The following is a 13159-nucleotide window of genomic DNA, read 5'->3' on the forward strand; positions in this document are numbered from 1 at the left end:
ATTTAATTAACGCAATCATTTGTTGAACGATCTGGTACAAGAATATATTATGGCTCTGTGAATCGATACGCTTCGTAAGTATTAAATAATCTTGGAAAAGTGTATTTCAATGCGTCGCGTTTCCACTATATGACGCCTGATTCGGTCAATTTTATTTGCATCAAGTACTTTATTTAATTTACGCAATTATATGTTGAATGATCAAGGCTACCAAGCTGTTGTGAACAAGGATTTTAGTTCCTCGCTTGGCCGGGTCCACTTGAAAAGCCTTCGCCCGAAGGCACAGAAAACTCTCTCTCGCCTGGCTGTGAGCTGGGGAGGCTCCCATTCAGCTCCCTCCCCTCCATCCCTCCGCCACCCTCCCACTCCAGTAAACCATCCCTACTCCCCCTCTGGCCATGTGCACTCAGGTATGCGAAGGGGACGTCGAGGCTCGGCTCAAGAGCACGAGAGTGGCCCTCTCTTCCATGCAAGACTGGTCCACGAGCTCCTTGACATGCGATGAAGAGATTAAGAACTTTTTCTTGTGTGTGTTTGTGCCTACGGGGTTTCCATCAAGGGTTTTTGAGTCCAGGCCGTGCGTGTAGCGTTCGTGGAGTGATCCCTGCGGACAAGCTCAGAGGACGTAAAATTAGGGTGTCTAGAGCCGGGGAGATATCCTTCTATGATGGGGATGCTAGGGATATCCTCAGTAAACGGTCTTAAGCCTTCTAACAATTCACCCAGGGGATAAGTGTACCTTGGACGTTTTCACTGGCTAAAAACGACCTGATCCTGATACGTCCAGGTCAACTTTAGCGTTTTAATTACAATTTTCAACTTCCCCTTTGATGTTAAGCTGGATTCTATTCGGGAAAAAATTTAGGTTGGAGAAACATTTTATCACGAAATTTTAACCGTGGATAGCTGCTGCCGATTGCAACCAATATCACAAAAACGAGCTAATACTGACACGCTCTGGTCAACTTTAGCGTTTTAATCATTATTTTTCAATTTTAATTATAATTTTCAACGTCCTCTCTTATGTAAACATACAGGGTAGAAAAAAGTTGTACCTCGAAACTTTAACCCTGAATATCTGATGCCAGTTAGACCAGTATTGCCAATAATGGCTTGGTCGACAATGCATCATTTATAAACTACAGGAACTCATAGATCGTAAAATTAGGTTGCCTTAAGCCGGGGAGATATCTATCAATGGCGGGGATGCTAGCGATATTATACTCGGTAAACGGTCTAAAGCCTTCTAATAAATCACCGAGGGGATAAGTGTGCATTCAGCGTTTTCACTGTTTAAAAACGAGCTGATCCCGATAAGTCCTGGTTTGCGTCCAGGTCAACTTTATCGTTTTCATTATAATTTTAAATTAAAACTATAAATTTCAATGTCCTCTTTGGTGTTAAACTGGATATTAATCGGCAAAGTACAGGGTGAAGAAAAGTTGGATGACGAAATTTTAACCCTGTCTTGATGATTCCAGTAGGAACAAATATCTTCAATGATGTTTTGGCTGACAAAGCACCATTTTTAAACTACAGGAGGTCAGGGAACATAAAATTAGGGTGTCTTGAGCCGGGGAGATATCCACGCATGCTAAAGGTATCCTCAGTTAACGGCCTTCTAACACTTAAGTGAGGGGAGAAGTGTATCTTGAACGCCTTCATTGGTTAAAAACGACCCGACCCTTGTACATCCTGGTTCGCGACCGGGTCAACCTAAGCGTTTTGATAATAATTTTCAACGTCCCCTTTGTTAATGGGGATTTTAATCGACAAACTACAGGATGGGGAAAAATAGTATCCCGAAAGTTTAACCCTAGATATCTGATACCATTAGGAAACAAATTTTGTAATGATGTTTAGTTCGATAGCGCACCATTTTTAAACTTCAGAAACTTTAAGCCCAAGCGAACCGATTGGCCACGAGTTTGCCCTGTTTCCGGATGCTCTGTGCAACTTAGGCTTCGCATGCTTTCGACCGAATCATCATCAATAATTTTGGTTCCTACTGGCATCAGCAGTTCTGGGTTAAAATTTCGTGCCAAAATTTTTTTGGAAGGGAAGCTCCAAGATTTCTTCTTTTGTATTCCATGGAATCCTACCTTAATCGGTAGAATACTATTATAATTAGTATATTTGGTGAAGACTCTCGAAACTAGTTTGGTTGAAATTTATAGCTGATTTCCCCCATGTCTTGAACGTCCTCGTTCCTTGCCCCCTCTGGCTTTACCCATTTTCCTCCCACGTATCCGAACCCTACAGCGACGGTCATTGCCTTTAACATTTTCAGTCCGGTATTTTTTTCCCTATGTTGCTGAAAATTATTTTTTTGGTCTTTAACCTTAACAATGGCATAATGGCACACTTTGCCAAAAAATTTCGCTAATTTTTCGTATTACATTTTATGGTCTATCTGCATATTTATGGACAGGCATGCACATGGAGGTTGAAATCCCCTATATGTCATGTCCATTTGAAATCGAAATTATGACTAATGGGGTTTAAATGTCTTCGGGTTCCGGAAATTATTATACCTCCTTTAAGTTGCAGGAATGGTTAAATTTTCTTTGAGTCCTATTCCAAAATTTATTGAAGAATTCTCGTTCTTACATCTCCTTTTTATCATACACAATTATTTCTTTAAGAACCTCCATCACCTCCATTTCAGAGTTCTTTTCACCATGACCTCGGCGCTAAAGTTTTCTAAAAAGAAATTTACCGAGCAAAGAGCGGTGATATAGTAAATGAACTTACCCTCGGAAGCTAGTCCATCATATGATGTTTGCGATATTGTTATCAGCTTTGGCCGAGCCTTTCTTGCTTGTGAGGAGAAAATTGTTTTGATAATGCGGCTTGGAGTAGCTTGCCTTGCGCAGCGCAATCTTCACACGTCAGCCGGTACGGCACTGTGCATGGGTTATCGCGCATTCAAGTTTGTTTTCCAAGAAAGGCTGGTGCTGTGAAACTTGATATAATATAGGGGTGTTCTTTATATCACGTCACTCTCTTGCGGGGCTATCAAATGTGATCGAAAATAGTCATAGCTTAAGTAGATTTTTCTCCCTCGTTATATTACGCGAAAGGTTCCACTTTAACCCTCAGAATAAAGGAAAGAAATAGAGTAGTTTCCTTCATCAAAGAAAACGAAAGGCATTCATTGCGGTTCGTTACCCACCATTAGTGTATTCATAATACACAAATATTTGGTTTAAGAAATCTCAGTTTAGACGAATGGCTATGGTCAATTTTAACCGCATTTGAAAACGGCCAGATTGGCGCCAATGCGATGCCACTCAACGTGACGTCACAGGGACCTAGTTTCTATACGAGTAGATAGGAGTTTTACATCGTCTGAGATTACCAATGCATGTATGAGGCACAGAGCTCAGGGAAACATGTCTTAATAATCACCTATTAAAACTGCCTAAGGTCAGAAAGTTTTCTTCGTTTGATAAGGTATAAATAATCTTTATTTAAGCCGAGCGCTACCAGATAGCAGGGTACTCTGTTACCTGCTAGCCTCCTGCGTCGTATCAGCGCTCAAAGCCTCGCCCAAAGGTCACCTCACTTGCGGCAGCGGGAACTAGAACGACGTCACACGGGGTTTTCCCAGCATTCATACTTACCCGTCGCGTTGTCGCGCGCTTGAAAATTTTCCCTTTTCATTTAATCGCGAAAAATAGATATCATCATTCGGAAATCTAAAAGCGTGAAATACGTACTCCAGGAGTAATAATCTTTCGATGTAGGCAATAAAAAAATAATACGAAACCACCCATCCATAATTGGCTGTTATTTATTCGTCCTCCTTTTGATGACCCCTGAGACTACGCTGTTTTAGTTAATTTTACGACGCTGTCATCATAAGAACGGGTTGCACTCGAGGAAAATAATGAAAGGGGATCGTGAGAGATTATAATTAAATAAGATGGGGACCGATTCAATATTCCGAGAAAAATGTAAGCAATTATTGAGTTTCATCAGCCATCGATCATAGGCGTGCAAACAAGAGACGTCAGTTCGAAGCGTTGCAAAAGGCTGTGAAGAGAAAGAAAGGAACCAACTTGCCTCCTGTCAGAAGTCGGATATCCGAAGGATATCATCTCTATCCCCGGGAATTGGTCCGATTGGCTCTTTTTCCTGTCGCGATCAATAGAAAACCAGTCATTCACTCGAATGGAGTAAAAGCAATGGGAATAAAAATTGAATCGAGCTTCTGGTGGTGGGAAGAGACATTGGTGGATGTGGGATTGTGATCGACTCCATGTAAGCTTTAAATAATCAATCAATCAAAGTCTATCGATGAATGACAAGTGGAGTGAGTGTGTTTCTTTTTCCTATCCCGTGGGGGTCTCTCTTTCCTGCGGAAATGGAAGTGAAGGGAAATGCGGGCGATTTAGACGGAGATATTCCTTGAGTGACGGGTGAGGTACGGGAGGTGGGTGGGGTTGATAAGGGATGATGATATTTGAGTGCGAGGGACTTATCGTCGCAGCGAAAGACGGGAGGAGAGAGAAAGATAACTGTGTTTTATCGCATAGAGCTCCCATTCGCTGCTATCAAACAAGGTAGCCTTCGCTCATCGGAGACGAAGGAATGGGCTGACCAAACATTTCTATCGCCCGAGTAAACTGTTTGCAGCCGTCTCAAAGGTTTTAATTATTCTTCACCAAACGACGCCATCTCCACATGTAATCAGACGCCTACTGACTGTAAACAAATTATATGCACTGGGGGCTGGATACGATCCCATTTCAAATTCTTTGAAACTGAGAGGCGGGCTCGTGTGTTTTGGGGTACAGAGCGGAGAGCAAGTGACTCTCCGGAAACCAATCAGAATGCGAAAGGTGAAGCCTGCCCTCCGAGGAGTTCGGTTGCTTTCAGAGTTCCGCAGTGTGCGGAAAATGTTTTGGTTGATCATACGGTGTCATAACTAAGGCATCCTGCCCACTTCATTTTACCGCGTGGAGAATTTCATTTAGAAAAAATATACTCGCGCCATAATAATACAAATAACGCCTCGTAAACATACATTTTTGCTGTTGGGAGTAGGGTCAGAAGAAGTCTAAATGGTATTAAATCATCTTTTGACGTTACCAGTTGGCTTTGCGCAGTAATTAGACCGGTTGGGACTCGTATGTATTTATTTAAAATTAGTCAGCAATGGAAGTTCATTCTTTGCCCTTTAGAAGCCTGGATTTCGATTTATTTCTTAGATATAAGCCGTCTCTTGAAGTTTAATTTTTTTCACCTTCAATGTGTCCGCACCTGCATTGCGAAACTAGCAGCACGTAGCATAAAATTCATGTTTCAACATTAACCTGAACCTCCCCTTCAAAATTTGCCGACACTTCGCAAACTGATGTAACTGGAGGTCCTCTGTTTCGCGATCCCCATTCTTTTGTCGACAGCGCGTGCTACTCTTCTGATGCAGCAAATTGCTCTAGGCAGGCACGCGATAGTGTTGCGTGAACTTTTAGACGACTCACATTAGCGGTATTCGTGATAGGGCTTTCGTACCTAAAAAAAAACAATACCGTCCTCTTGCTACGATTAAGTGTTAAAAGGATAGAACCGAATGGTGTAGTTTCCTTCATCAAAGAAAACGAAAGGCATTGATTTCGATTCGTTACCCACCATAAGTGTATTCATAATATACAAATTATTTGGTTTTATATCTCCCAGTTTAGAAGAATGTTGATGGTCAATTTTAACCTCATGTGAAAATGGACAGATTTGCGGCTATGCGATGCCGCTCCACGTGACGTCACAGGGATCCAGATATTACACGAGTAGTCATGAGTTTTACACCGTCTGAGATAACCAATGCATCCATGAGGCACGGACCTCAGGGAAACATCTCTTAATAATCACCTATTAAAATTGCCTATGGTCGGAAAGTTTCCTTCGCTTCGTAGGGTATTAATAATCCTTATTGAAGTCAAGCACTACCTGCTAGCTGCTCTGCTACCTGCTAGCATCCTGCATCGTCGCGGCGCTCATAGCCTCGCACCAAGGTGGCCTAACACGGTGGCAGCTGGAACCAGAATGACGTCACACGGGCTTTTCCCAGCATTTAAACTTAGCCGTCGCGCTTTTGCGCGCTTGAAAATTGTCACTTTACATTTAATTGCGAAAAATAGATATTGTCATTTAAAAAAATCTAAAAGCGTGAAATACGTACTCCAGGAGGAATAATCTTTCGATTTAGGGAATTTAAAAAAATAGGAAACCACCCATATTGGCTGTGTTATGATCATTGTACCGCATTATGCAATAATCAACTTCATGACTGGGTTATTTCTGGTTTTCTCCTCTTTGTTTGTTGCCTAAGAAAAATAATTAAACCATGCAAAATTCCACTCAATATTAATAATGCATTTCAGTCGGTTTGTTCCACTGCGCTAGAGCATCATCAGGATTAAATACGTAGTAACCGGTGTTATGATTTCTTTTTGTGTTATCCGCGGGTCGTCAAGGAGTGGGGAATAGGAGGAAAAAAACGTGGTCATTCGTAATGGGTTTAACAGTTTTAAATGAGGGAACAATATATAATTGTTGTGAGATGTATCCGCACTGGTCCCTTTCTTTTTCTTGTGTACCGTTTCCATTGTGATGTCAGTCTACCCGATGTCCTTCTGCGTGGAGGTGGGCTGCAAAGTGTAATTTCCCTTCCTTCTTTTCAATTTACCTCTTGTGCTCTGATGCTCGAGGCTTCTTTCCGTCCGCCGAATATAGCCATCTTCGCAGTCTGTAAATTTCATTTTGTCCCATTATGTCGAGGGTGTCTTTTACTTTGAGTAGGAGATCAGGGACGCCGACTTACAAAAAAAATTGGGGGGCCGAAACCCCGGGATCTTGCCCCGGGAAATGTTATAAGTTTTTTAAGCATTTTAGAAGAGTCATATAATCAACATTAGAACCCTGACAACTCGAATCTCGATATCTGGACACTCAAGGGAAAATCGACAAGCCTGACACATTTTTTCCTCACACCCATAACGAATTTTTGAGGGGGCTCGGGCCCCCTCAGGCCCCATGGAGTCGGCGCCACTGTAGGAGATGTTTAACAGTTAAGTTCTTGCGGAAAGCTGCGGTTTAGTTCTTAAGAAAGGTTCTAAAGGAAATTATCTACTTTTTACTTTTAAGGAAGCCACTTCAGTGTAATCATTTTTATAATTTTGAAAATTTTAATTAATTTTCCGTGATTTCCGAGTTCCTCAAAGAATCTGCCCTCACAATAACTTCTGTCATATTGTTTTCCGTGTACGTTAAGGAGAAGAAGGGAGAGAGAGAGACCTATGAATGGAAAAAGTGATGTAAAAATGTAGATATGAAGTAGATCAGATTACCAAAACGATGTTTTAATTGATGGCTGCTGATGACGACGTCACATGTTGTCAATTTGTCCCTTACTTTTTCAAACAGGTAAACTGACTTTTTGGGTCGTAAACTGATAAAATATATTTTGAAGAAATTCTTTAGGCTACAGTTATTTACATATAGAAACAAATTATATTTTTCTGAAGAGGTTTAGAAAGATTTTAGAATTTCTTTTAGTTTACTACAGTTGAATGTTGCCGCTCTGGTAGCAACAGGTGGGTTCAAGAAAATTAGTCAATGCTTTCGAAGCAATCGGTTTATTTTTCATTTGGTATTTTATAGAGGAGTATGTGATCATTTTACGCCGTTTGAAGAAACCTATGGTAGTAATAGGAATATGGACAGAAATCCAAGACACAAGTGAAACGTGAAATTTGAATTATCGTGCCATGTTTTATATTGGATCTGTTAGTGACATAGAAGCGAACGGAATGTGAAATAAGCCATGGCTTTCGCAGCCTTTTCAGCAGCGGCTTTGGATGTCGAAAATAAAAGTACTTTTCTCCATGATCTCAATCTTGACCGAAAGGCTGTGTTATGTGCTCAGCTGTTTTCTTCGTTTGCCTTTGCATATTATATTTCCATACGACGAGGATACGAGGTGTATGAATTTTCTCGCCAGCCATAGGTTTTCTGAATCAAAGAAATTGTGTCTGGGTCTCAATCGGCGATTTTTAACACTTTCCAGCCGTGCTAAAAATTAGTAGCCTTGAGAAATGTGTGACGAGTCGGAACCCGAAACGTCGGTGCTCTTAGAAAATCTTACCCGCACGGAAACCCGAGAGAAGTTTAAATATTCTGTTCGTCGGGAAAGTTTAAAATCATACATAATCCTGAAAAAGGTTTGATGCCGCTAATATTTCCCTTTTTACAATCGGCTAAAATTTTGGACAAGGAGGATAAAATATGATACAGATCGCTGTTAAACTCATTTTCGGAACTGTAGGAAACTTGCGGTTTGGTTTTGAATGTGTCTTGGGTTTCCCACGGCGTTAGGCTATCCATTTCTACCGACCTATCCACGAATATTACAAAAGGGGATCCCCAAGTCTAAATATGTTGTCACCCACCTCGCATTTGAATCCGTTTACGAAAGTCGCCACTCGTGTCGCTGACGGACAAATAGATCCGAGTGTCTCGAGAAAATAAGGCATAATTAGAGGTATTAACCGAAAATAAACACACATGTTGATGTCATATTTTAAATTAATTACTTTTCAATGTTTTTCCTCACAATGACAAACATTATACTGGAAAATATTGGAAAAAAGTGGATCGCATTACACTCATCAGGGCGCCACGGACATTTTTGTAAACTGATGAAAATGGGACTGAAGTGGCAGCAGAAATCAGCCTACTTTGGGGTGAAATTGGGACTCCTCTATAAGAACCTACCGACGAAAAAGTCGTCGAAACTTCGGCGTATTGGGAGTTCTTAACGAAGTGGGAAGCCCTACAGGCATTCACAGCCACCATTCACAGGGAAAGAATAAAATCCTCCTAAACATACGGTTAGATAAACATGTGAAACTTGTATTTCATGGCATACCAAATTTAATTTTTTCTTTGAATTTTTTAGTCTTTTTGTCAACTCAAGCGCGCTTGTAATTATAGCAGCAAGAGCAACAATGACCTCTCCGACATACTCCTACTTACTGAAGTAAAGGCTTTAGCGCGTGCATTGCACATTAAATTAAGCGTAATAAAACTAAAACTGAGAAACTTTTCGTAAATAGTTTTGACTTTCAAAATATCAGGCCGAAAAGACAGAAGAAGATCCTTTTCGAGGAGTAGATTGGTTGAAGTTAACCATAAAAGCTTAAATTGTGTCTGTACAGGCAATCGGAGAAAAAGAATAGATTAGGAGTGAGAATCAAATGAAGTCACGTGAGCACTAGAGTATTCCAACCTTTTGATACGTAGATTGATTGGGATATTCTGCGCATGTGAAACGTAGCCATAAGAATAAGGAAAAGGTTGAGAAAATCTGAGCGCATCGTCGAGCATTGGTAAAGAAGTATTACGAAAATATAAACAGTCCGAGTCTCGCAGGCTCAACGCGAGATTCGGAGGGTTAAAATGCTATTGTAGAGGAAAAAAAACGTTGCTATGGAGCTGAAAACATCGTGCTCCTTCCATTTGGGCTGCCATGTGATAACTCGCTTCAGCATCGACTGTGGGAAAAGATCTTGAGGAGGGGGAGACTACGTGAGAGGGTTGAGAACACATCGAGATCATAAAGGTCTTCTGGAATAATTGGGGGGGCCTCTCGTAGCTCCGGTCAGGGACGAACAGGTATTCTTATTTTGATTTTGTTCCCTCTTTACGACGTGCGCGGTCACTTCAGATTGTGAGAGAGAGGGGGACGGGGATGTGAGGGGTACGCAATGACTCAGAGATTGCTTCCTTCCCCTACTTAATCCCTATGCTTTTCTCATTCCCCTCTTTTCTCTCTCTCTCTGTATAGACTTTGAAGGTCGCGGGTGGGAGGGGGACAGGTGGAAGTTGGAGGGGAGGTGGACTGAACGGGAATGCTAGGTTTGAGGGGGAAGAGAAAGGTCTTCCTTCTCCCCCCCTTCCTCATCTCGGCTGAGGAGGGGAGGGTGGCATGAAATAAATTGGAGGAGAAGAGACTACTGCGCTGGGTTTGCCAACTCGTGCTTGGAACTTTGCGCTGAACTTCATACAATGGGATTACGATACCCTATATCCAAGTGGAGTTAGGAATAAAAAACAATCCAGTAGGTTTAAAAAATAATACTAAACGGTTTAAAAAAAAATCCTCTCAATAAAGAAAAAAAACAAGATTATATTTTGCTAATGTTACACGTTTAGTATTTAACTGTTAAGTTCGAATATTTTTTTTCTGATGTGGACGATTTGGCCACATGCCGGCGCTATGTTTAACCGACTAGTTATTGAGTTTTAGTATTGGTATGAATTGATTCTTTTAAGGAATTTTTTTCATGTATTTTTAGTTAAATTACACTTAATTCAGTGTGCAATGCACGCAATCCAGCCTTTGCTTTAATTTATTCTTCAATTCCACTGGGAAGGCACACACTGGTCCCTCATGCTCTTGTCAAGGTATTCCCACATTCTCCAATGCTTTTCTCGAGTCAAGGGACACTTATTATGGCCGAAATGGTGCTACAATACGCACCTAAGATAGAGAGGTGAACAGAGTAGAAGAACGAATTCCAATCGATCGGTTGCTGATGATGACGGTATGGCATCTTTTTTATGTTGACGAATTGTCCAGTTATTTTTCAAATCAATTATTTTTATTGGTTGGAGAGAAAGTATCGTGTTGTTCACTTGACGGATGGGATATCATGTGAATGTAATGGGCACAAATGTTTCGGAGAAGAATGGTATAAATTCAGGAAAAGATCATTATTTTGCAAATCGTCGAATGAAATGGACGTTATTGTAAAAATATTTCTCTGCGGCATTGATAAATAGAGCTGGAGGCTTGTAACTGTAACTTTTGATCCATCCTGAAATCCGGGCTGAAAAGCTAGTCAATGAGAGAGCGAGCAAAGTGGGACGAGAAAAATTGTGCCTACGTCTATTTGCAAATGAATCATCACTCCTACTCGGACTGCCTGACCTTAAACGCATCAATAAGCTCCAGCTATCAAATTGAAAATTTCAGGGTAAGATTTAATCAATAACTTCATCATTAACGTGTCTGATTGAGCCGGAAATCCTACCCTTTAAGTATCCAATTTACCAATTATATGGCTTCACGTGGATACGTACTATATTTACGTATTATCGAATATGCAAATGACTATTCGTAGAAAATACTGATTGTGAGCAAAAAATTTCATATCTCTAAAATGGGTAAATCATGGTGGAGTGTAGCCTTGCCAAGATTTACCCATAACGTTTTACTCAATATCTTCTCTTAATTGAAATTTTCATGTGCGATTTACAATAAGATCCACGTAAATTAATGTATCCACATGGAGCCATAAAATTGGAAATTTGGATACTTATGGGGTAAATTTCTTTTCTGCTTAACTGGTCATAATACCTGATGAAGTATTTCTATATAACTTACGCTATCATATTGAAAATTCATGCAGGATTCATAGACTTGACCTATGTCCTGATTTACTGACTAGAAGTAATATTTCTATAGCACTAAAATATTCATATATGAATTACTAGGAGCTGGTAACCAGAATATGCTCTACATACCCTGAAAACTATAGTGATGTTATAGTAACAATAAATGTAATACCTTTTAGTCGGGCTATATACTTAGAAATCAAAGCAAAACAATACCAATTTAGTGTTGCGTCCTATTTGGGACGATGTTCGTCAATACGAAGGGACTTTAATTAAATTAATGGAAAAATTTGATCTAACTATTGCGAGGATGATTAATGACGATTAAGAACGTATTGCTGGACCCCTTGATTAATTTTGTTCTTTTTAATATTAGGATCTGGATTTTCCAAATAGGCTTGGTAGGCTTTAGCAGAGGGCCTCAAGATCAAGAGGGGTGTCCAGTCATACCGTCAGCATAATTAAAATTACACTATTCCATAAACAGTGAAAACTTAAACATTGAACCGATAGCAAGGAGAATACTGTGTTTAATAATAAGAAATAATTTTTTTGGAAAGAGCGTGATTTTTTTATTTGTTTAAATTTAAATTTTATATTTGCATGTCTTGTCAGTTTTATGGAAGATCGCTCTTGTTAAAGTAGAGTCTCGATTAATATATCCCGGTACAATTAATTATGGACCCAATGTAGGTTGCGGATTCATTAAGGCAAAACAGGTTAAAAATACATCTACCTAACTTCTCGTAAATATCGGTTAATTTAAATTATGTTCGCTTTCACTTTGCAGTCTTTCCAACACTTGGGGTGTTTTATGGCACAATTTTGCTTCACCTAACGGTACTGCAGCATAGTGGCTCAGCGAGGGGGGTTTTGGGGGTTAAATCCCCCCCCCCGAGCTCAGAGAAATATTTAAGTTTAATCCATTTTACTTAATTGGCTTGATATTACTAATAGTATAAAGATAAATAGTATAAAGATGCATAAAACATCCCTCAGAAAGCCATAAAACTCACCATTTTGAACCGTTTATCATAAAATTCCGCAATTTATTAATCTCGCACCTACCGCTTATCCTTGAAGCGGTTGGGGTGCAGTTGTGAAGCAGATAGGGTGAGGGAAAAGGCTAAAGAGGGTAATTAAAATGCGGCATTTTTGAATTATGGTAAAGATCTTTTGTGCAAATATCAAACGTCTCCAAAGCGTTTACCCTCAATTATATATCGGTGATAATAAGTAATTGTTAACAAAAATATCAAAAACGAAAAACTTGGTGCGCATGTAAGATTATATTCGCTTTCGCATAGAGACAAGGACGATATCTATTGACCAGCAAGTATTAATTATAGAATATTTCATACGCACCACGTTGTTCTTAATTGATATCAGAAATGTTCTTCTAATACTTATTGAAACTTTCTCATAAAACATATTTGAGACTCTCAATAATTTAAGGGACCGTATGCCATTATTTTATTCTATTTAACGAGACTTTTTTTTGTAAAAAAAATTATTTTTTCTTTGTATTATCATTTTAGTGGGCATTCTATACCCCCACACACCCCGGTATTAGTTGCACCTTAACCCCCCAGCCTTAATTCCTGACTGCGCCCCTGATGCAGCAATAATCCTTTGCATGGCAGAGCGACCTATCACCGACTCACAATCCTCTCTTTCATCTCCTCCGCTTTACTCT

At 40.0% G+C, this 13159-nt stretch overlaps 1 protein-coding gene across 1 annotated transcript in view; it reads left to right on the plus strand.

Annotated features, from left to right (window-relative positions):
• Nucleotides 1-13159, plus strand: part of LOC124163430 (LHFPL tetraspan subfamily member 6 protein-like) — a 237804-nt gene that overhangs the window by 15100 nt on the left and 209545 nt on the right. The window lies entirely within an intron of this gene.

Source organism: Ischnura elegans, chromosome 8 (assembly GCF_921293095.1).
Source record: "Ischnura elegans chromosome 8, ioIscEleg1.1, whole genome shotgun sequence".
Classification (NCBI taxonomy): domain Eukaryota; kingdom Metazoa; phylum Arthropoda; class Insecta; order Odonata; family Coenagrionidae; genus Ischnura; species Ischnura elegans.